Source organism: Dromiciops gliroides, chromosome 1 (assembly GCF_019393635.1).
Source record: "Dromiciops gliroides isolate mDroGli1 chromosome 1, mDroGli1.pri, whole genome shotgun sequence".
NCBI classification, from domain to species: Eukaryota; Metazoa; Chordata; class Mammalia; order Microbiotheria; family Microbiotheriidae; genus Dromiciops; species Dromiciops gliroides.
The window spans coordinates 201,831,839-201,858,622 of NC_057861.1; positions in this window are offsets into that span (position 1 = coordinate 201,831,839).

Sequence of the window (26,784 nt, forward strand, 5' to 3'; positions counted from 1 at the left end):
TGTTAGGGCCTACATTAAAATTACTTTCCCTCTTTAGCACTCCCTATATGTTTTGTATCCCTCTAGTAGAATGTAAATTCCCTACACACAGAATATGCCTTAATTTTATATTTGTATCTATGGGAACTGGCACAGTATCTGGTACATTACAAGTAATAAAATATTATGTTCTAATGTTGGTTGATTCTTATTTCCTTCTCCTACTTTTGTCATTGTTTTTAGATTTAATAATTCCACGGAATTCTTGGTTCTCATCTCCTTTTTTTTAAAAATTGGCATTCATATAACAATGCAGTGAGATGTTATTAATAATTATAACTATCATTTATATAATATTTAAAGGTTTGCAAATTATTCTACAAATACCATCTCATTTTATCCTTATAATCTTGGGAGGTATATTCTATTATTATACTCATTTTATAGTTGAGGAAATTTAAGGTGTGAGGTTGTAACTTGGCTAATGTAATAGCTAGTGTCTTAGAAAAGATTTTAAATCAGATCTTTCTGAATTTAGGTTCAATATTCGATCTACTGGGTCACCTAACTGCCTTTTCCTCCGCCTCTGAAAATGGTATGATTCTATTTTTCTCCCCCTAAGACATAGATTCATCTTGCATAATTACTGAGAAAAATAAAAGAGGAAAAGTCTGAAGAAAAAAAAAAGTTATTTTTCACCTAGTGTTTTAGTCTATGGCAAAGTCAAGATTTTTGAGATTTTTAGTAATAAGAATAAAGAAGAGGAAGAGGAGAAGAATGAGGAAAAGGAAGATGAAGAGGAAGTGGAAGGAAGGAAGGAGGGAGGGAGGAAGGGAAGGAGAGAATGAGGGAGAGAAAGAGGGAGTAGGAGAGGAACCAAGGGAAGGAGAGAGGGAAGAAAGAAGGGAAGGAAGGATGAAGGGAAGAGGAGAGAAGAAAAGAGAAAAGATAAAGGAAATGAAAGTTTACATGGAAATCCATATCACATTAAGGCAATACAATACAACAAATATTTAGTGTCTTCTATGTTCAAAGGAGTCAGGTGGATCAATGGATACAGCATCAAGCCTGGAGTCACAAAGGCCTGAGTTTAAATCCAGCCTCAGACCTTGGTTAACTGTTTGACTCTGGGCAAGACACTTAACCCACTTGGACTTAATTCCTCATCTGTAAAATGCCCTAGGGAAGGAAATGGCTAACCACTCCATAATCTTTGCTGAATTGAACATGACTGAAACAACTGAACAATAAAAATGTTCAAAGCATTATCATAAAGTCAGAGAAAGTTATGTAGTTGATACCCCAAAGAGTATATGATCTAATAATAAGGTATGACAGGTCTACAAATAAAAATGATACAAAATAGGCAATGATAAGTTTATGAAAGAGGCAAAAACTAAATGTTACAGAAGTTCAGATAAGGTCAAGATCATTCTCTTAACAATCTATGTTAGTGGGGGGTGGAGCCAAGATGGCAGAGAGAAGCCAGCAAGTTGCCTAAGCTTTCAGGCAGTCCAATAATTCTTAAATTGTCTCTCCTGAATCTATTTTCCAGGTCAGTTGTCTTTCCAATGAGGTATTTCACATTTTCTTCTATTTTTTCATTCTTTTGATTCTGTGCGACTGATTCCTGGTATCTCATGAAGACTTTAGCTTCCAACTGTACAATTTGAATTTTTAAGGCATTGTTCCTTTTTTTCAATGATTATGTTATCCTCTGATTATATACTATCAGGGCAGTTCTCCTTGATAATTTCCTCGATGATGATGTCAAGGAGAACTGCCCTGATAGTATATAATCAGAGGATAACATAATCATTGAAAAAAAAAAACAATCACCTCCTGAAAAAGGCCCCAAAAGGAAAACTCCAAGGAATATTGTAGCCAAATTTCAGAATTATCAGTTGAAGGAGAAAGTACTCCAAGCAGCCAGAAAGAAGCAATTTAAATATCATGGAGCCACAGTCAGTATTGCACAGGACCTTGCAGCTTCAACTTCAAAGATAACGAGGCTTGGAATATGATATTCCAGAAGGCAAAGGAGCTTGTATTGTAGCCAAGGACCTATTACCCAGCAAAGCTGATCATTCTCTTTCAGGGCAAAATATGGACATTCAATGAAATTGGGGACTTTCAAGATTTCCTAATGAAAAGACCAGAACTGAATAGAGAATTCAATCTTTTTTTTTTCTTGGCAGGCAATGAGGGTTAAATGATTTGCCCAGGGTCACGGAGCTAGTGAGTGTCAAAGTGTCTGAGGTCAGATTTGAACTCAGGTCCTCCTGAATTCAGGACCAGTGCCTTATCCACTGTGCAACATAGCTGACCCCAAGAATTCAATCTTAACATACAAGACTCAAGAGAAGTTTAAAAAGGTAAACAGGGAGAAAACAAAAGTTATTCAATAAGGTTAAACTGTTTACATCCCTATATGAGAAAATAATACTTATAACTCTTGAGAACTGTATATATACATGGGCAGGCAGAAGAATTATACAGAGAAGGCATAAATATAAATTGTCTTTGATATGATATGAAGATATTTAAGGGGTTAAAAAAGGAGTTTTGGGGGAGAAGAGGAAAATGGTGGTGGAGTTGAGTTAAATACATCATATGAAGAGGTGCAAAACACCTATTACAATATAGGGAAAGAAGGGAGGGTTGAACATTGTTTCAATCCTACTCTCACTAGATTTGATTCAGAGAGGGAATAACATATATGTTCATTTGGATAAAGAAACTTAGCTTATTCTTTAGGGAAGTAAAAGGGTAAAGGGAAATGGGGTGACTGATGGAAGGGAGGTCAAAAGCAAAGGAGAAAAGAGTAAAGAAAAGGGGTGTGATAACAAAGGGAGGGCAGATTAGGGGAGGCAGGAGTAAGAAGTAAAACATTGGTGAGGAGGAATCGGGTGAAATAAGAGGAAAAAAGTTCAAAGGGGGTAAATAGGATGGAGGGAAGTAAACAGTAATAATAACTGTGAATGTGAATGGGATGAATTATGCCATAAAAGAGAAGTGAATAGCAGAGTGTATTAAAAACCAGAATCCTACAATATGTTGTTTACAAGGAACACATTTGAAACATAGAGATACTCACAGAGTAAAGGTGAAAGGGTGGAGCAGAATAAATTGTTATTCAGCTGAAGTTAAAAAAAAGCAGGGGTAGCAATCCTTATCTCAGACAAAGTAAAGGCAAAAATAGATCTAATTAAAAGACATAAGGAAGGAAACTACATTGCTACAAGGTATGATAGATAATGAAATAATATCAATACTAAACATCTATGTACCCAGTGGTATAGCATCCAAATTCTTAGAGGAGTAATTAAATGAGGTATAAGAGTAAATAGAGAGCAAAACTATAATAGTGGGGCATATGAATATTCCCCTCCCAGAAGTAGATAAATAAATATAACTACAAAATAAATAAGATGTTAAAGAGGTCAATAGAATGTTAGAAAAGTTATAAATGATAGATATCTAGAGAAAATTGATTGGGGATAGAAAGGAATATACCTTTTTTTTTAGCAGTATGTGATAGATATTCAAAAATTGACCATATATTAGGCACAAAAACCTCATAGTCAAATGTAGATAGGGACAAATAGTAAATGCATTCTTCGCAGATCATGATGCAATAAAAATTACATGTAATAAAGACCCATGGAAAGGTAGACTGAAAATCATTTGGAAACTAAATAATTTCATTGTAAAAATGAGTGGGTCAAGAAAAAAAATTATGGATACAATCAATAACGTCATCCATGAGAATGACAATAAGACAAAATACCAAAACTTATGGGATGCAGCCAAAGCAGTGCTTAGGGAAAATTTTATATCTCTAAATGCTTACATGAATAAAAAAGAGAAAGAGTAGATTGATAAATAGTTGTGCAACTAAAAAAGCTAGAAAAAGAACAAATTAAACATTCCCAACTAAATAATAAATTGGAAATCCTGAAAATCAAAGGAGAAATTATTAAAATTGAATGGAATGAAAAAAAAGAAAAAAATTGAATGGAAGAAAACTATAGAATTAATAAATCTAAGTGCTGGTTTTATGAAAAAAAACACAATTAAATATATAAACTTTGGTTAATTTGATTTCAAAAAAGAAACAACTAAACCAAATTACCAGTATCTAAAAAGAAAGATGTGATTTCGCCAGTAATGAAGTAGAAATTAAAACAATAATTAGGAACCATTTTGCCCAAATTTAAGCCAAGAAATTTGACAATCTAAATGAAATGGATAAATATTTACCAAAATACAAGTTGCCCAGTTTAACTGAAGAGGAAATAAAATCCTTGAATAAGCCCATATTTGTAAAAAGAAATCAAACAAGCCATTAATGAACTCACTAAGAAAAAATCTGTAGGCCCAGATGAGTTTACAAGTGAATTCTACCAAACATTTAAAGAACAATCAGTTTCAATACTATACAAATTATTTGGGGGAATGGGTGAAGAAGGAGTTCTACCAAATTCCATAAAATTTCACAAAGTGACACAAATATGGTATTGATAAAAAAAATCAGGCAGAGCCAAAACAGAGAAAGAAAATTGTAGTCCAATTTCCCTAATGAATATTGATGCAAAAATCTTAAGATATTAGCAAGATTATAGCAAGTGATCACCAGGATAATACACTCTGTCTAGGTGGGATTTATACCAGGAATGCAGGGCTGGTTCAACATTAGGAAAACTAGTAACATAATCAACCACATGAATAAAAACCTAACCAAAATCATATGATTATCTCAATAGATACAGAGAAAGCTTTTGACAAAATACAGCACCCATTCCTAATAAAAACACTGGAGTGCATATTAATAGGTGGAATTTTCCTTAAAATAATAAGCAGTATCTACCTAAAACCATCAGCAAGCATTATATGTAATGGAGATAAGTTAGAGACCTTCCCAATAAGATCAGGGGTGAAACAGGGATTTCTATTATCACCTCTATTATTTAATATTGTATGAGAAATGTTAGCAATCAGAGAAGAAAAAGGAATTCGAATAGGCAATGAGGAAACAAAACTATCACTCTTTGCAGATGATATGATGGTATACATATAGAATCCTAGAGAATCAACTATAAATTTACTTGAAACAATTAATAGCTTTAGGAAAGTTGCAGAATATAAAATAAATCCACATAAATCATCAGCATTTCTATACATGACCAATGAAGTCCAGCAGGGAGAGATAGAAAGAGAAATTCCACTTAAAGTTATGGTAGAAAATATTAAGTACTTGGGAGTCTACCTGCCAAGACAAATCCAGGAACTCTATGAACACACTTACAAAACACTTTAAACACAAATCAAATCAGATCTAAATCATTGGATAAATAGAAATTGCTCATGGATAGGCCAAGCTAATAGACTAAAAATGACAATTCTGCCTAAATTAATTTATTTATTCAGTACCATACTAATCAGACTACTGAAAAATTAGTTTATGAAGATAGAAAAATAACAAAATTCACCTGGAAAAACAAAAGGTCAAGAATATCAAGGGAACTCAAGAAAAAAATGCACAGGAAAGTGGGCTAGCTGTACCAAATCTGAAGGTTTACTATAAAGCCGCAGTTATCAAAACTATTTGGTACTGGCTAAGAAAGAGAGTGGTGGATCAATGATATAGGTTAGGCACAGGAAACACAGTAGTAAATAACTTTAGTAATCTACTGTTTGATCAATCCAACAACTCCAGCTTCTGGGATATGAACTCAATATTTGACAGAAACTGCTGGGAAACCTGGAGGATGGTATGGCAGAAACTAGACATAGACCAACATCTTATACATTACACGAAAATAAGGTCAAAATGTATATATGATGTAGACATAAAAAGTGATACCATAGGTAAATTTGGAGAGGAAGGAATAATTTATCTCTCAGATTTATGTAAAGGAAAACAGTTTATAACTAAACAAGAGATAGGGGATATTATAAAATATAAAATGAATCATTTTGATTACATTAAATTTAAAAGCTTTTGTACAAACAGCAGCAATGCATCCAAAATTGGAAGGGAGACAGAAAACTGCAAAACAATTTTTATAGTAAGTAGTTCTGACAAAGGCCTAATTTCTAAAATATACTGTGAATTAAATAAAATTTATAAGAATCCAAGTCATTCCCCAATTGAGAAACAGTCAAAGGATATGAAGAGGCAGTTTTCTGATGAAGAAATCAAAGCTATCTATTCCCATATGAAAAAATGCTCTAAATCACTATTTCTTAGGGAAATGCAAATTAAAACAACTCTGAGGTACCGCCTGACACCTATCAGATTAGCTAATATGACAAAAAGGGAAAATAATAAATGTTGGAGAAGCTATGGAAAAATTGGAACACTAATCCATTGTTGGTGGAGCTGTGAACTGATCCAACCATTCTGGAGAACAATCTGCAACTATGCCCAAAGGGCTATAAAGCTGTTCATACCCTTTGACGCAGCAATTCCATGATTAAGTCTTTTTTCCAAAGAAATCATAAAAAAGGGAAAAATATCCACATGTTCAAAAATATTTATAGCTACTCTTTTTGTGGTAGCAAGGAATTAGAAATTGAGGGGATAGCCATCAATTGGGGAATGGCTGAACAAATTGTGGTATATGAATGTAATGGAATACTATTGTGCTGTAAGAAACTATGAGTAGGGGCAGCTATTTGGTGCAGTGGATATAGCACCAGCCCTGGATTCAGGAGTACCTGAGTTCAGTTCAAATCCAGCCTCAGACACTTGACACTTACTAGCTCTGTTACCCTGGGCAAGTCACTTAACCCCAATTGCCCTGCAAAAAAAAAAAGCAAAAACCAAAAAAACCCAAAACAATGATGAGCAGGCAGATTTCAGAGAAACCTGGAAGGACTTACAAGAACTGATGCTGAGTGAAATGAGCAGAATAAGGAGAGCATTGTACACAGTATCAACAACCTTGTGTATTGATCAACTGTGATAGACTTGACTCTTCTCAGCAATACAATGATCCAAGATAGTTCCAAAGGACTCATGATGGAAAATGCTCTCCAAATCCAGAAAAAAAATAACAACTATGGAATCTAGATACAGTTTGAACCATACTATCTCCATTTTTTTTTGTTTTTCATTTTTGAGGTTTTTCCTTTTTGCACTGATTATTCCTGCACAGCATGACTAATGCAGAAATATGTTTAATGTGATTGTACATATATAACCTATATTGGTTTGCTTGCTGTCTTGGGGAAGGAGGAGGGAGAGGAGGGAGGGAGAAAAAATTGAAACTAGAAATTCTATAAAAACAAATGTTGCAAACTTTCTCTACATATAACTGGAAAATAATAAAATACTTTTTTGTGTTAAAAAAAGAATCTAGGTTACTATAGAGAGTGATTTATTTATCAACAGTGAATCATATTTTGCTCTGGTGAGGTAGTCTCCTTTTATTATTAATCTAATGAAATGTTGAAACTTTTATGTAGAGGATGTGATAAATAATCACAGACATGCTGATATTTTACTGGACAACTTGTTCAATGGATGGACATGTTAGGTAATTATTCTTGCAGTGTGATGCCTACAATAATGCATCATGAAACTACAAATGAAGACTATACCTTCAAAGTAGGACAAAATGGAGTGGCTGCTTGTAAAAAATACACTGGATTTATTATTAACTTTAAGGTATGGTAAATATTAAGAAAATGACATTATTACTCTCTCCAATGTAAGAAAGGTGCTTTGTTGGTGTGATTTGTATACCTTTGAGGAGATTATCTTTTATTAATTCAACAATTCCTTTTAATTTCTGTGAATGCTATATAATAGAGAACATTTTATGATGAAAAGGGCATTATTTCTTCTACTTAAAGACCTCTGAAATTCATTACTAAAATATATGATCAACATTTCCACAAAATCTCACTGATTTCTCCAGGGATATAACTCTTCTCTTTGTCTTTTTAATTAGTGATGTATTAAAATCTCAATATTAACCAGCAATACAGTGAACAAGACTTGTTTTGTGATGCTTTACATTTAAATAAATGGAATTTCAGTTCATAAATTCTCCTATAATTAATGGAATGCTTTTAAAGGTCTAAAGTATTTGAGGCTGATAAAGAAACCTCAGAAAAACAAAGGGGTATTTAAAAAACTATCATATAAAAGAGAAGGATCAAAGAAGGAATAAGTCTGATGTTTGAAGTGGATGGGACAATGATAACTGATGATGATAGAAGTAAAGCTTCTAAATTCTTATTTGTTTCCCTTTTCTCCATCAATTAAAATGCTCCCTGAAATGAAAGAGAGAACAAATATTTCTAAAGTAGAGTGGAGATGAAAGATCTATAAGGAGATAGTAAGATAACACATAACTATAATTGATGAGTTACTGAATCACCTGATTCAGGAAACTAGATCCCCTTGGGTGCTGAAAGAACTGAAAAAAGGCATACATTGCAAATTATCTTGGAAAGATTATGGGGAAAGAAAAATATACAACAGTATTAGGCATGAAAATAATACCCTGAGTGTCAAAATAGGAAATATAGAACATACCAGTGAACTTGACTCCAATTACTTTCAAATTCTATGATATATTCATAGTAAATGGTTAATGAGCATCTAGAAAATGAAGCAAAGTTAATAATAAACATTGTTTCATCAAGAATTGGTCATGCCAAACATGCTTCCCTGCCACTTTTTTTGACTGGATTACTAAATTGGTAGATCAGATTAGTGCTATATAGTTTAACTGTATTTAAGCAAAGCATTTGTTAATGTATTTTATGTTACCCTTTTGGAAAAAATGGACAGATGTAGACTAGATAATAGTATGAATTTGGAATTGGTGGAATGATCAGAACCAAAACATACTAATTAATAATTTGTGGTCATTTGAAATTGTGGCTTTCAGTGAAGAGCCCCAAGGATATTTACTTTGCCCTGTGCTATTTAACATCATTATTAATTATTTGGATGAACACATAGACGATATGCTTAGCAAATTGGCAGATGATATAGAACTTGGAGGGTTCACTAATAATGTGTTTAGGGATCAAAAATTCTAAATAGGCTAGACTATTGGGTCAAAATAAATTTGATGCAATTTGGCAAATATAAATATCTATTCTTCAGTAGGCTTCAAACAATTAACTCTATTATACAACATAGAAGATACAACCTAGACAACCATCTGTTTGAAAAAAACCTAGAGATTTTGATAATATAAGTTCAGTAAGAGTTCAATGGTGTTATTAAAAATCAAGGAATATAATAATAATAATTATGGGCATATTAAGGCAGGGAGAGTATTTGTAAATGAAAAAGGAGATAGTATCTCTACCATAGTCAGATCATATTTGGAGGATTGTGTTCAGTTCTTGGAGTCATTTTTAGGAAAGGTAATTGTTGAACTGAATCCAGAGGATGGCACAAGGATGGTGAAAGACCTTAAATTTATGTGGCATAAGAATTGGTTGAAGGGGGAAAGAATTTATTAAGCATCCTGTAGAGGAAGTTCTTTCTTATGTATAGTCCCTTAGGTCACCTCTGCCTCTGAGATTTTGTGATTCACAACTTTTCAGTCATTCTCTCTGTTTTTATTAGATGTGGTGAATATGAGATGGCTGCAACTCTGGAGAAAGCAATGGAAAGCTATTCCAGTATCCCTGCCAAGAAAACCCCAAATGGAGTTATTAAGATTCAGACATGACTAAAACAACTGAATAACAAGATAGTTTGTATTTATGTGCTTGTTGTTTCCTCCATTAGATTGTGAACTCCTTGAGGGCAGGGATTGTATTTTGCCTCTTTTTGTATCTTCAGCATTTGATGCAGTGCCTGGTATGTAATAGATGCTTAATCTTTGTTGAACAACTGGAAAAAACACTGTTATTTAGGAGGATAATTTTCCAAATAATAAGTTGATACAAGATTTTTAAAAATTGAGACTGATGGTAGAAAGAAAACAAATTGGGTTTCCTTGACCTTAACCCACATTCTCCAAACAAAATGGAGAAGGAAAGGGTTAGGAAAGTGTTGTATAAAAGTGGCTATACTCATGGAGGCTGTATTTCCCATGGACTCAGTATCACAGAGATTAATCCATCATTAGCATTCTGATCTCATAAGTACCTTCAGATGCCTCTGCTCTTCTGCTTAGAGGATGAGGAAAAGGAAAGGGGTGGTACAAAACTCAGAAATTCTCCTAAAGCTTCCTTTTAAAGAGGAGACAGAAGCCCAGCCAACTGTTCATTCCATCTAAGCTGCTCTTCTCCAACATGTCCCTATCCTGAATACTTTCCCTCACACTTTTTCAACTTCCTTTTATGTGGTTTCTTCCCCATTAGACTGTAAGCTAGTTGAAGGCAGTGACCCACCTCACTCATTTGTATCTCTAGCATTTAATACAGTGCCAGACAAGTAGTAGGAACGTAATAAATTTTTATTGCATTTTATTTTAGTCTATTGTATTTTATCACACAGATTGGTTTGGTCTCCAATTACAGTCCCACATTTGTTATGGCTAGGGCACTTCTCATAAAATAAGTAAAAAAAAAATTCAATGGAGAGTATTAGACCTAAAGGAAGAAAAATTTGAGTTCAAATATAGCCTCAGACACTTTTAGCTATGTAACTTAGGGCAAGTTACATTAACTTCTACCTGCCTTGGTTTGCTCAACTGTAAAATTTGGATAATTATAACCCCTACCTCACAAGGTTGTTGTAAGGAGAAAAAAGAGATAAAATTTGTAAAGCATTGAGCACAGTCCCTGGAACATAGTAGACATTTCAGAAAAGTTTGCTCCCTTCCCTTCCCCAGCCTGTACCCTTGCTACTTTAAAGAGTATAAGTAGAGACTTCTATTTAGCCTTCATAGTTTTTTTCACCCTGTCATAGAAAGCCAGTGTCTGAAGTGATTCTATACTGATCAGAAAAGAACCCTCACTCAGTCTTTGAAGGGAGAAATCAAATTATATTTACTCTTACTTTCTTCTTCTCTTCTGAATGATTAGTTTGGGACTCCACATAATTTCAGGGCAACTCTCTTGAACTGGCCCATTGGAGGTAATTCTCTCATAGTCTGCCACCTTAGAAGATGTTTGAATATGGTAGCAAGATCATGTATATATTCATCCAGTTATTCCTGAGACTAGACCTCACGACTCTTACTGCCTTTGCTGTGTTGTTTCTTTCCCTGAGCATGAGTTGACCACGCTGAAGTCCTGAAGGACAGACTTTTCAAGCTTAGTAATTATCTTAAAATCTGGAGTTTCTAGGTTCCTCAGTTGGTGCCAGCTTTCCTGCAGGATGGGCCTCTATAACTACTACATTGCTTCTCTGAAGAAAGATGACCACTGACAAAAGAATGCACCCAAGCCATGTCCTGACTTACTAATATATGTGGACCTTGATTGAGTTGTTTGGACAGTTAGTTACAAGGTCAAGTCAAAGTGAAATATCTATTTGGAAATTTGACAAGTTGTTTAGTCTTTTCCTGGTTTAAGGATCAATCTCCTGAGGGATATAATATGATTTACAGGTAAGCATATCATATTTTAAGCATTTGTCAGTGTATGCTTATGAGTCTTGTTATAAAGGAAATAAATTGCATCTCATCCCAAATAGAAGTGTGAGTGATAGCCACAGAAAAGAATATGCAGGGCAGAGGCTGTTCAATGACTGGAAAAAATTGGGTTTCCCCTGAGGTGGTCATGTTGAAGTACTAAGTTAGGATGGACCAAAGCAAACAGATTTGAAAAATGACTAGGCAATAGTGGACTCCCCTGCCCCAACATCTTTCCCTCCTCTTTTCATTCAAATGAAGCTGGGAAAAATAACATACTTACAGACACCTGTACACACATGCACACACCTATACACACATATACTACTCCTCCTAAAACATCATGCACTAGCTTTCTATCCTTTACTAGTAATGAAGATAGCTTGCATGTCTGATTCTCTTTTGTTTGTTCATATTTTCTGTGGGAATGTTATTTGAGATAACAGTAGGGGTAGGGAATATAGAAAATAATTTTGTTTTTTTTATTTTTATTTTGTCATAAAATGTGCTAAGACCCTGAAGTTTTGGCATGGAATACTTCAATAGGAACTATTGTGCTTTAATTTATTTTTTTAATTACTCTATAATTCTTCCAATCCATACCCCAAAACTTGAAATTAATTAAATTTCCTACAGAGAAAAACTGGAACCATGGTGCTGCCAATGGTGTGATTGTTTTTCCAAGCTGTTAAACTCTGGCCATTTTACCTAAGTGTGTGTATAGGGTGGGGGTGGGGGTGGGGCTAAGAAGCTTCCCTTCATTAGCTATTTCTTCCTCTCATGCTCCTGCCATTTTCTGGCTGTCACAGCAACTTGGCTATCCTAAATGATATTGCATCCTTGAGTATCCCATCCAGAATGATGTACATTTACTCTCAGATTTCCTGTCATACTGATCCTAGAGAAGGAGTTGAAATATCCTTTGTTCCCCACTGCCAATGTTTTGCTCTGATTGTTCAGCAATTTCTTCTCCTTTTCAGATCATTCTATTTAAATTTGTCACTAAATCCAGATCCTGGTGGCACTTTTCAACCAATCAAAAGTGAAGTCTACCTCCTTTCTCAAGATGTTCAGTATCTGTCTCACAGTTATCTGCAATAACACAACTTCTACTTATTTTGACAGGGACTTAAACATATATTTTGATATCCCCTCAAACAGGGCAAATTTACCTCAATTCTCATAATCCCTCCACTCCACTTTACTTACACACAGAATGGTCATAACCTTTATATCTCTACCATGCACAAGTATTCCACTTTTCTCATCACAAATTGTGAATATGTTTTATTTAATCATAAATTCGTCATTCCATATGTGACTTGTTGATCCAAAGCTATATTTTGTCCTTACTGGGATCCCTCAGTGTGCTACTAGGTTGTCAACTCTTTTTCCAGTAGTCCCATCCTCATCTTAGACTTAATGTTAACTTATTTAAATTTATACTTTTCTACTCTAGAATTTCTTACCCACTTTTACTACCGATGTTCATACCTTTCCAAACCCCAAACCTAGACTACTCTAATTTGCCTCTTCCTATTTTTATTCATTGGCTGCTGAATGTTGCTAGGAACAATCACACAAAAAAGAATAAAAGGAAATTATTCTTTTTGAAGTTCCCCTGGATCACTTAATTGCTAAATATGATTGCCTTTCCTTTCTTTTTTTCTTTTTTTTGGTGAGGCAATTGGGGTTAAGTAACTTGCCCAGGGTCACACAGCTAGTAAATGTGTTAAGTGTCTGAGGCTGATTTGAACTCAGGTCCTCCTGAATCCAGAGCTGGTTCTCTATCCACTATGCCACCTAGCTGCCCCCTATGATTGCCTTTCTTAATCCTTATGCTTCCTGACTTCTATATCATTTGAAATTGCTGATCACCTCCTTCTCTTCAGCATTCTCTGCATAATGGTAGCACTTAAAGGATCATAGGCAGCCAATTTATTATTCATAGTGATGCAATTGCATGTGTAGGCTCCTACGATATAGGTATCCTTTGAGTGCATGTAGGAATGCTTTCTCAGGAGTATAGTGTGAGGCATACATCAATTAGGAACTCAGTTTTCTGAGTATCTCCTCATATGTGATTATTGTTACAGAGAAGATTCAGAAGGATTTAGTGGGAGTAGGAACTCAGTGGATGATCTGGACTGTAACCCCAGATCATTAGGAAAATCTGCTACCATTGCATGCCTGTGTTAAATGAAATTTGCTAAACTAATCATCTTTGCATTCCTTGCATAAATTAAGTTGACTAAACCACAATTTGGCACGTAGGAAATTCCTACTATATAGACATGTCAATTGATGGTCAAATATGAAGTCATATATGGCCAAACTGCAGTGAATAACAAAAAGTAATTGTTGGTATTGTTTGCCCTTCTTTCTCTAAGAGTACAATGACATTGAGGGGTTATGTCCTGACATGAAATTAATTGTATTTAAGTGACAGAGTGCTGAGAAAAACCACCAGATTCATCCTATCCTTCAGTGCCATCTAGATCCACTGGCAAGATATGCATAAGGACAAACGCATATGGCTCCAGAAATTTGAGGCAATCAGGGTTAAATGACTAGCCTGAGGTCACACAGCTAGTAAGTGTCAAGTTTCTAAAGCTGTTTTTAAACTCAGGTCCTTTTGACACCAGGGTCAGTGCTTTATCCAGTGTGCCACCTAGCTATCCTAAAAGTAATTATAAAGTAATATAAAATCAAATTATAATATAGTATGTATGGTACACCTCAATGTAATATCATTAGGTAGGTTCTCTAGAAGGAGAAGCTCTTTAACTAACTTTTGTAGGGAGGAGAAGACGTGAGTTGAATTGCATGATTATAAAAAAGCAAGAAACACATTTAAAATGGAATATGTAAATTAAATTTCATTCTTTCTTCCCCCAATAACTGCCAATGGGCTAATTATTTATTATAATATTCTTAAGAATGTCTTGAATTCAGTAATATATTTTCTCTTCTAATAATTCTGTTGAAATAAAAATAATTTATTAAAAACCTACAATATGCCAGGGATTGTGGTAGGAAAAGAAATATCTAGCAAATGTATATTTAAATCTCTACCTACCTATCTATCTATCTATCTATCTATCTATCTATTGCTCTCTAGCTAATCTATCAACACATATAAAAATGTACATATATATACATACATATATCTGATAAAAATAAAATAGACACACATATAAACAAACATTCATACATTTGTGTCTATATATGTGTGTGTGTGTATGTATCTCCTCAAGAAGTTCCCAGGTAACCAGTATAAAGTTTCTAGTCTCCTTCATGACTATGCTATGAAGCCTGACAGCCCAATCCCAACTTTTCTTATTTAAAAAATGAGCATATAATGCAGGAGTGAAAGAAAAAAAATGTTCATTAAGTATGTAATATGTGCAAAGCACCACACTGAGATCTGATACACATAAACAAAAGTAAAGCAAGTCCATGATTTAAAGGATCTAATATTATAAGGATTGCAATGATACAAAAGAAGAGGTGATCATGGAGGGGGACTTTGGTCCTGAAAGTCACAGAGATAGTGACTAAAGTTGTAAATGAAAAGATTAACACACTATATCTAGGGGAAATGAGACAGTTAATTTCATCATTGTTGATGATTCCAGAAAGGCCTGAGAAATGGTGATGTTGAACAACTGTCTTCAACTGTCTAAGCCTCAGCTTTATCATTAATAAAATTAAGGTATTGTACTAGGTGATATCTAAGGTATTTTCCAGCTCCAAATAATCCTGTGATACAGCAGTGAGTTACAGAACTCAAAACCCCCAAAAACCCCAAAAACTATAGTAACCAATTCTTTTAATATAAACATATACATTTTGTAAGGAACTAAGATTGATAGCATTATGGTGATGAGTCAGAAGATAGCACTTTTAAGCATTTCATATATTATCAAGAGATTGATAGATGACCATTAGATTATTGTAAAATAGAAAAAAGTTTATATGATGTACATATGATTAATCAGTCATAATAGAAAATTATAGAAATAGAAATCAAAACACTTTCATATAACATTTTTTACTTCTTGTATATGATTTAAAACAAAATAAAGATCTGTGAGGAATTGGGGAAAGGAGCTTTTATTAGTCCTTATATGAGGGCTAGGGGAAGCAGTGCAGTTAAGCAAAAATGGTGCTCTCTTTGAAGTCAGATTACCCAAGTTCATGTCCCAACTCAGCCATTTAACAAAGGGGTCACCTTGGACAAACTGTATAGACCCTCTGGGACTCAGTTCTGGGACTCAGTTCATTCACCTATAAAATTAAGGACTTGTACTACATGATCTCTTTAGTCTTTGGAGGTAAGACTATTTCATGAAGAAAGAATGCTAACTGCATTTCCCGCCATCATATTCCCTCCACCCTCCCCCATATAATCTCTTCTTTCTCTCTCTCCATTCACCCTTCCCTCCTCAAAGTGTTTTGCTTTTGACTGTCCCCTCTCCTATATGCCTTCCCTTCTATCACCAACTCCACTGATTCTTATCCCCTTCTCCTCCTACTTTCCTGCAGGGTAAAATAGATTTCTATACATATTTGAGTGTGTATGTTATTCCTTCTTTGAGCTAATTCTGATAAGAGTAAGATTCACTCTCTCTGCATCACCTCCCCCATTTTTCCCTCCACAGTATAACCTTTCTCTTGCTTCTTTTAAAATGTGAGATAATCTATTCAATTTTACCTCTCCCTTTCCCTTTCCCCCTGTTCATTCCTCTCTCACCCCTTAGTTTTATACTTTTTTAGATATCATCCATTCATATTAAACTTACCCTGTGCTCTCTGTCTATATATACTCAATCTAACTTCTTTAAGAATAAGAAAGTTCTTATGAGTTATGAGTATCATTTTTTCATGTAGTAAACAGTTTAACATTTTAAAATTATTTATGTAAGATGGTGGAGGAAAGACACTAAATGCACAGAGCTGCTGATATAATCACACCAAAAACAGCAATAAAAGAAGCCATGGAGCAGAAAAACACACAAAAATATGGACTGAGATTATTCTCCAGCTATAGATAGATTAGAGAGGGCCATAAGTAAAGTCAAACTCCACAATCACACCGACAGAGAGCCCATCCACACAGCTAGAGAAATTTACCCTAAAACCTCTGAATCAGCTACAGCACCAGCATCTTCTAGAACTGAGCATGTGGGTGGGTGAGAAGGCTGAACGGCTAGCTGGGGGGAAGTGCAGGGGTACCAGGGGGACATAGGGAGGAATTTGGCTTTCCCACCCCAGCAGGGAACCAGGAAGAAATCCTGAATGGCAGGAGCCCCAGTTGGGGGAGGGTCTTGTAGAAGCTAAGAACCATACCACAGAAAGCTTTGCTGGTTGGTTGTTTAGTAATCAGGCTTGGGGTTATCTTCAGACCAGAGAAAATGGCAGGTGAGAATAAATCCTGCCCTCCCTCAAAGCAAAAGACATGGGACCCTCTGAAGCTGGGAACAGTAAGGGAACCAAAAAACAGGCCCCCCCAGGGGAGAGTTTAAAGTCAAGTAAAAGATGAGCAAGCAAAGAAAGTTCAGAATTATAGAAAGCTTCTTCAGGGACAAGGAATATCAAGGGGCACCATCAGATGAGGAAATAAACCACAGGGCCCCTACATCCAAAGCTTCCAAGAAAAATATGAACAGGTCTCAGGCCATGGAAGCCCTAAAAAGGGACTTTGAAGAGAAAGTAGGAAAGATAAAAGGACGATGTAGAGAGAAGGAGGAAAGAATGGAAAATGAAATGAGAGCAATGCAGCAGTCATGAAAAAAAAGTCAACAGCTTGAAAAATCAAATGGAAAGGGAGATTAAAAAACTGTCTGGGGGTGGCTAGGTGGCGCAGTGGATAGAGCACCGGCCCTGGAGTCAGGAGTACCTGAGTTCAAATCCGGCCTCAGACACTTAACACTTACTAGCTGTGTGACCCTGAGCAAGTCACTTAACCCCAATTGCCTCACTAAAAAAAAATAAATAAATAAAACTGTCTGATGAAAATAATTGCCTAAGAATTAGGATTGAAGAAATGGAAGCTAGTGACCTTATGAGAAACCAAGACACAGTAAAGCAAATCCAGTTGAATGAAAAAATAGAGGGCAATGTGAAATATCTTCTTGGAAAAACAGCTGACCTGGAAAATAAATCCAAGAGAGATAATTTAAAAATAATTGGACTACCTGAAAACCATGAACAAAACAAGAGCTTAGACACCATCCTCCAAGAGATTGTGAGGGAAAATTGCCCTGCCCCAATATTCTAGAAGCAGAAGCTAAAATAGAAATTTAAAGAATCAATTGATCACCTCCTGAAAGAGATCCCAAAAGGAAAACCTCCAGGAATATTATAGCCAAACTCCAGAGATCCCAGGTCAAGGAGAAAATATTGCAAGTAGCTAGAAAAAAGGAATTCCAATACTGTGGAGCTCCAATAAGGATAAAGCAAGATCTAGTGGCATCTACATTGAAGGACTGGAGGGCATGGAATATGATATTCCAGAGGGCAAAGGAACTGGGACTACAGCCAAAAGTCATGTACCCAGCAAAACGTAACATAATTTTTCAGGGGAAAACATGGAGTTTCAATATAAAAGAGGACTTTCAGGCATTTGTGATGAAAAGACCTGAACTGAATAGAAAATTTGACTTTCAAATACAAGACCCTGGAGAATCATAAAAAAGTAAACATGGAAAAGAAATCATGAGGAACATTAAAAGGTTAAACTGTTTACAGTCATACATGAGAAAATAACACTTCCAACTCATAGGAACTATTTCAGTAATACACAGAGGACACAGGTCTGAACTGAATATGAAGGGATGGTATTTGTAAAGGATTTTGTGTGTGTGTGTGTGTATCCTTTGTGGAGCAAACAGGGTGGGTTGTCTGGTGTCTGGGGCCAGATTTGGACTCTGGGCCTCCTGGGCCTAGGGCTGGTGCTTTGTCCACTGTGCCACCTAGGTAAGCCATGATGCCATCTTTTAAATAGGGTTGAGGGGTGGGAGGAATCAACTGGGGAAGGGGGGAGTGGAGAGGTGGATTGGGGAGAGGTAGCTCACATGAAGGAAATTAGAAAAAAGCCTATGGAGGGGAGGGGAAGAGGGGGAAGGAGAGGGGGAGGGAGTGAACCTCACTATCATCATAATTGACTCAAAGAGAGAATAACATACAAAGTCAAGTGGGTATAGTAATATATTTTTGCTTTGACCAAAAGTGGGAGGAGAAGGAGATGGTGGGGGGGAATAAGGGGGGAAGGAGGGAAAGGAAATTGCAGGGAGGGAGCTGTAAAAAGCAAAAGACTTTTGAGGGAGGTGAAGATGTTCTGCATAACAGCACATGTATAACATAAATTGAATTGCTTGATTTCATAGGGAGAGTTGAGGAGGGAGGGAGGAAGAAAAATTTAGAAAACAGAATTAGCTCAAAGGCCTTAACCTCATCAGAGTGGGCTCAAGGAGTGAATAACACACACACCCAATTGGGAAGAGTAATCTATTTAAACCTACAGGAAAGTAAGTGGGGAAGAGGATAAGGAGGGATGGGTGAATTTAAGGGAGGGTAGAGTGGGGGAGGGGGCAGTTAGTAGCAAAACACTTTTGAGAAGGATTAGGGCAAAAAAGATAGACAACAGAGTAAATATCATTGGTAGTGAATGGTATAGAGGGAAATAGTTGTGATTATTGACTACAATTTTTAAAATGTATGGTACCTACTCTTCTGGGCTATTATGAAGAAAATTCTCTGTCAAGTTCAAGGTACTGTATAAAAATTATGATGAACAGGATGCTATCAGAAAAACCTGGAAAGACCCACATGAACTGAAGCAGAGAGAAATGAACTGTATACAAAATAAGAGCATTAGTGTAAGAGGATCTCCTGGGAAGCATGTGGTTATATTCAGCAAGGCAATGATGCAATATAACTCTGAAAAACTTATTAAAATTGTAATACATCTACAGAGAAAGAACTGATGGTATCTAAAACAGACTGAATACATTTTTTGACATTTCCTTAATCTGAAGTTTTGTTTTTATCTATTTTCTCTCACAACCTAGCTAATGTAGAGTTGTCTTCCATGTCTACTCATGTATAATTTATGTTGAATTATTTGAGTTCTTGGGGTGGGGGTGGGAGGGGAGAGAGGAAGAGAAGTTGGAACATGAAGTATTTTTTTTAAATTGATGTCAAAATTTTCTTTTACATGTAATTTGGAAAATAAAAGTCAAAAAAAAAAAAAGAAAAAATATCCTTATGTGTCCCTTTTCCTGTTTACCTTTTTATCCTTCTCTAGAGTCTCGTATTTGAAAGTCACATTTTCTATTCAGCTCTTGTCTTTTCATCAAGAAAACCTAGAAAGGGGACAGGGTCAAGACAGATGGGGCAGAGCCAAGATGGCAGATATAAGCCAGGAATTTCCTGAGCTCTCCCAAGTTTCCATCAAAAGCTACATTAAGGGGCAGCTAGGTGGTGCAGTGGATAGAGCACCAGTCCTGGAGTCAGGAGTACCTGAGTTCAAATCTGGCCTCAGACACTTAACACTTAATAGCTGTGTGACCCTGGGCAAGTCACTTAGCCCCAATTGCCTCACTTAAAAAAAAAACTACATTAAATGAAGCCTCTATATGGATTATGAAAATACAGAACCTACAAAAAGACAGAGAGACACAATCTTCCAATTTGAGATAATTTAGAAGACTTCAGGAAAGGTTGGTCTCACTGAGGCAAAAGTGGAGCACAGTGAAGTGCAGCTCATGACAGAGCAGCTCAGCACAGAGGAGGTCTGGGCAAATCAGCAGGAAGCTCTTGGCCTCAGTGGAGCAACTGTGGCCCCTTGATCCTGTCTCAGCAGGCCAGTTGTGAGATCCTCTGGCACCAACTCGGAGGGTAGACTGCCAGCTGTATAGCCACCCATAGGACAGGTACGACTGGGCCTGGACATCCCAGTATCCTAGTAGGGGATCTGAATCTTCCCCTCTCAGAATTAGGGAAATCCAGCCACAAAATAAATAAAAAAGAAGTTAAAGACATGAATAGAATGTTAGAAAAATTAGATATGATAGATGTCTGGAGAAAATTGTATGGGCATAGGGACAGCTAGATGGCACAGTGGATAGAGCACTGGTCTTGGAGTCAGGAGTACCTGAGTTCAAATCCAGCCTCAGACACTTAACACATTTACTAGCTGTGTGACCCTGGGCAAGTCACTTAACCCCAATTTCCTCACTAAAAAAAGAAAATTGTATGGGGATAGAAAGGGATATATCTTTTTTCTCAGTGGTATATGACACATATTCAAAAATTGACCATATATTAGTGCACAAAAACCTCATAGTCGAAAGTAGAAAGGCAGAAATAGTAAATGCATCCTTCTCAGATCATGATGCAATAAAAATTACATGTAATAAAGAGCCATGGAAAGGTAGACTGAAAATAAATTAGAAACTAAATAATTTGATCCTAAAGAATGAGTGGATCAAAAAACAAATCATAGAAACAATGAATAACTTCATCTAAGAGAAGGACAATAATGAGACAACATACCAAAACCTATGGCATCCAGCCAAAGCAAGGATTAGAGGAATTTTTTTTTTTATCTCTAAATGCTTAGATGAATAACAAGGAGGGGGCGGCTAGGTGGCACAGTGGATAAAGCACCCGCCCTGGATTCTGGAGTACCTGGGTTCAAATCCGGCCTCAGACACATGACACTTACTAGCTGTGTGACCCTGGGAAAGTCACTTAACCCCCATTGCCCCACAAAAAAAAATGAATAAAAAGGAGAAAGAGGAGATCAATGAATTGGGCATGCAACTAAAAAATGATAGAAAAAGAACAAATTAAAATCCTCAAATAAATACTAAATTAGAAATCCTGAAAACCAAAGGAGAAATTAATAAAATTGAAAGCAAGGAAACTATAGGATTAATCAATGAAATGAAAAGTTGGTTTTATGAAAAAAAACACAATAAAATAGATAAACCTTTGGTTAATTTGATTTAAAAAAAAGAAAGAAGAAAACAAAATTACCAGTATCAAGAATGAAAGGGGTGATTTCACCACCAATGAAGTGGAAATTAAAGCAATAATTAGGAACTATTTTGCCCAAATTTATACCAATAAATTTGACAATCTAAATGAAATGGATAAATATTTACAAAAATACAAATTGCTTAGGTGAACTGAAAAGGAAATAAAATCTTTAAATGAGCCCATATTAGAAAAAGAAATTGAGCAAGACATTCACTAAGAAAAACTCTGCAGGGCCAGATAATATACAAATTATTTGGAAAATTATGTGAAGAAGGAGTTCTACCAGATTCCTTTTTTGTGTTGATACCTAAACCAGGCAGAACCAAAACAGAGAAATAAAATTATAGACAAATTTCCTTAATGAATATTGATGCAAATATCTTGAATAAGATGTTAACAAGTACATTGCAGGAAGTGATCACCAGGATAATACACTATGACCAGGTGGGATTTATACCAGGAATGCAGGGCTGGTTCAACATTAGGAAAACTATCAACATAATCAACCCATCAATAAGAAAACTAAACAAAATAGTTTGATTATTTCAATAGATGTAGAGAAAGCTTTTGACAAAATACAGCACTCAATCCTAATAAAAACAATAGAGAGCATAGAAATAGGTGGAACTTTCCTTAAAATAATAAGCAGTACCTACATAAAACCATCAGCAAATATTATATGTAACGGAGATAATTTAGAAGCATTCTAAATAAGAGCATTATCACCTCTACTATTTAATATTGTACTAGAAATTTTAGCTTTAGCAAAATGAGAAGAAAAAGAATTAAAGGAATTAGAATAGGCAAGAAGGAAACAAAACTATCACTCTTTGCAGATGATATGAGGTTATACTTAGAGAATCCTAGAGAATCAACTCAAAAATTACTTGAAACAATGAACAACTTTAGCAAAGTTGCAGGATATAAAAAAAATCCACATAAATCATCAACATTTCTATACATGACCAATGAAGTCCAGCAGTGAGAGATAGAAAGATAAATTCCATTTAAAGTATTGGTAGACAATATAAAATACTTGGGAGTCTACCTGCCACAACAAACACAGCAACTCTATGAACACAATTACAAAACACTTTTCACACAAATCAAATCAGATCTAAATAATTGGAAAAGTAACAATTGCTCATCGATAGGCCTAGCTAATATAATAAAAATGATGATTCTACCTAATTTCCTTATTCAGTGCCATACCAATCAGACTACCTAAAAATTATTTTATAGAGTTAGAAAAAATAATAAAAGTCATTTGGAAAAATAAAATCTCAAAAATATGAAGGGAACAAAGGGAAAAAAATGCACAGGAAGGTGAGCCAGCTGTACCAAATCTGAAGCTTTACTATAAAGCAGCAGTCATCAAAACTATTTGGTACTGGCTATTTAATAGAGTAGAGGATCAATGGAATAGGTTTGGCCCAGGAGACAGAGTAGTAAATAACTATAGAAATGTATTGTTTCTTAAACCCAAAGATTCCAGCTTCTGGGATAGGAACTCAGTATTTGACAAAAACTACTGGGAAAACTGACAGATAGTAAGGCAGAAACTAGGCATAGACCCACATCTTACAACTTATACTAAAATAAGGTCAAAATGGGTACGTGATTTAAATATAAAAGGTGATACCATAGGTAAATTAGGAGAGGAAGGAATATTTTACCTTTCAGATCTTTGGAAAGGAGAATAGTTTATGATCAAACAAGAGATAGAGAATATTATGAAGTGCAAAATGGATGATTTTGATTACATTAAATTAAAAAGGTTTTGTACAAACAGAAGCAATGCATCCAAAATTAGAAGGGAGGCAGAAAGCTGGGAAACAATTTTTATGGACAGTATTTTTGATAAAGGCCTCATTTCTAAAATATATAGGAAACAAAAATCACATTTTTAAGAATCCAAGTCAATACCCAATTGAGAAATGGTCAAAGGATATGAACAGGCAGTTTTCTGATGAAGAAATCAAAGCTATCTATTGTCATATGAAAAAATGCTCTAAATCACTATTGATTAGAGAAACACAAATTAAAACAACTCTAAGATACCACCTGTCACCTATCAGGTAGGCTCATATGATAATGATCTTATAAAAACAAATGTTGCAAACAATCTCTACATGTAACTAGAAAATAGTAAAATACTTTTCTGAAAAAAAAATAGGCATGAAAGTGCTCTCTTTCATTGAATGCCCATATTTTTCCCTGAAGGATTATAATAGGTTTTGTTGGGTAGGTGATCCTTGGTTGTAATCCAACTTCTTTTTTCTCCAGAATATAATATTCCAAACCTCAGATGCTTTAATATAGAAGGTGCTAAACCTTTTGTTATCCTGACTGTGGCTCCACAGTACTTGAATAGTTTCATTCTAGATGCGTGAAATATTTTCTCCTTGACCTGGGAGTTCTGGAATTTGCCTGTAATATTGCTGTTAGTTTTCATTTGGGGATCTCTTTCAAAAGGTGATCAGTGGATTATTTCCATTTCTATTTTACCCTCTGGTTCTGGAATATTAAGTCAATTTTCCTTAACAATTTCTTGGAATATAATGCCAAAGCTCTCTCTCTCTCTCTCTCTCTCTCTCTCTCTCTCTCTCTCTCTCTCTCTTTCTCTCTCTCCCTCTCTCTTTTTCTATTTTTTAATTATGGCTTTCAGGTAGTACAATAAGTTTTAAATGATCACTCCTGTGTATAATGAGATATTCCAAATTGGCCTCTATTGTTTCATTCTTTGGTTTTCTTTGATCGTTTCTTGATTTCTCATAAAGTCATTTGCTTCTATTTGCACAATTCTCATTTTTAAGGAGTTATTTTCTTCAGTGAGCATTTTTACCTCTTTGAATTTGGCCAATTTAACTTTTCAAGGCATTCTTTTCCTCATTGGTTTATTTGGTACTTTTACCATTTGGCCTAGTCCTTTATTATTATTATTATTTTAATTTTTGGTGAGGCAATTGGGATTAAGTGACTTGCCCAGTGTCACACAGCTAGTAAGTGTTAAATGTCTGAGGCCGGATTTGAACTCAGGTCCTCCTGACTCCACGGCTGGTGCTCTATCCACTGAACCACCTAGCTGCCCCTGGCCTAGTCTTTTTTAAGATGTTATTTTCTTCATTGTGTGTGTGTGTGTGTGTGTCTTTTTCCATGCTGTTTCCTTTTTTAGGAATTTCTTGCATCACTCTCATTTGTTTTCCAAATTTTTCCTCTACATTTCTTACTTTATTTTCAAAGTCCTTTTTCATTCCTTCCCTGGCCTGAGACTAATTCACATTTTTTAGAGTATTTGGAAGTAGGGATTTTGAGTTTGTTATCTTCTTCTGAGGGTATGTTTTGATTTTCCTTGTCAGCACAGTAACTTTCTAGGGTCAGATTTTTTTTCTGTTGTTTGCCCATTTTCCAAGTCTACTTTATTGATTCTTTATAAAAGTAGGCCTCTGGCTTTCTGGATAGTGAATGTACTTACCCAAGTTATTGGGAAGGGGAGGGGGGATGTTGTGTAGCTGTTTTCAGAGGTACTTCTATGGAGCTGTAAGTTTTCAGTTCTTCCAAGGTAGAATGATCTAAGGAGAGTTGTGTTTTCTACTCTCCTGACCTATGCTCTGGTCTGTGAACAACCAGAAGCCTGGTTTTCTGCCCTGAAACTGTGATTAGTATCCTGTTCCACTGTGGCCACAAGCTTTGGTGTTCTAATGCTCTTCCCTACCCTGGGACTGCCACCCAACACTGCAACCTAGATGTGAGTTTGGGAAAAGCAATAGAGTCCTCTCTCAGTACCAGCAAAGAGACTCCTGGAATCTCCTTCTGGCTAATTGTTCAACCCCCTTAGTGTATGTGGGCTGAGAATTACAGAAGTATTCACTGCCACAGCTGATTCAGTGCTTCCCAAAACCTGCTTTGATTTGCTGGGGCCAGGTATGAGCTGTTGCTGCTTGTGTTGGAATGTGCTCCACTCTTACCCTCATGTTACGGACCTTTCCTTCCAACCTTCTAAGTTGCCTTTGACTGAAAATGTATTTTACCTTGTCATTTTCTGAGTTCTGCTGCTCCAGTAACTGTCTTATGCCATTATTTGAAGGTATTTGGATGGGTCTTGAGGAGAGCTCAGGCAAGTCACTGTCTTTCCTCAGTCTCTCAAGGGATTTTTTAAAAAGATTTCAAAGACACAAAAGACCCTGAAAATATGGTTCTATTAAAAAAAATTAGATGAGCACAGCACATCACAAACTATCAAAATATATGCCTACTTTTTAATCTCTATAACAATGTCAAACACATGTGTAAGAATGATACTTCATGAAAATCTAAGAAGAGAACAAGGAAGCATTTGCAAACCAATTTCTATAGCCAGCCATGATTGTCTGAAAGAGCTAGAGGAAAGAAGAATTTAGGACCATAAACCTAAAACTGGAAATAGCATTAGGGGCCATTTGGTACAATAACCTCCTGTAAGAGATGAAACACACAGAGGTTAAAAGTGATTTACTAAGGTCACAAAGATAAAGGTTAGAAGCAGAATTTTAATTGAAGTCTTATCACTCCCAATGAGTGCTTATCCTATTATTTCACCTATGACCTCCTAATTATACTTATTGATTGTTTATTATGAAGGCATATATCATGGTAGAACAAATTCCATCCTTAAAATCTCTTCTCTAACAAGTTAAGTATGTCCTCTATGTATATGCTAAGAACATAAAAATGATTCCTGGATAGATGAAAACTCAGAAAATTTTGTTCAATTGGTCAGTAGGAGACTAAATTTCATTAAGGAAAAAAATAGAGGGGCAGCTAGATGGTGCAGTGGATAGAACACTGGCTCTGGATTCAGGAGAATCTGAGTTTAAATCTGGCCTCAGACCCTTGACACTTACTAGCTGTGTGACCCTGGGCAAGTCACTTAACCCCAATTACCCCACAAAAAAATAGAATTTCAGTTATCTTAATGTGCTTCCACACAGAAACCCATATTTTTTAACATAAATAGTTCATCAGTGATATTATATAAGTCTGAGTCTGAGTGGCAACTGACTATAGTGGTAGTTGCTTAGACTAGTTAGGATGCCAGACTGAAAGATAAAAAAATATGGTTGACTCAAAGAGCTTTAGAGAGGCATATTATGAGTTCAAGTAGGGTATAGTTTGTGAATAACAATGAAAATTGAAAAAGTCCAGATTTGCTCCT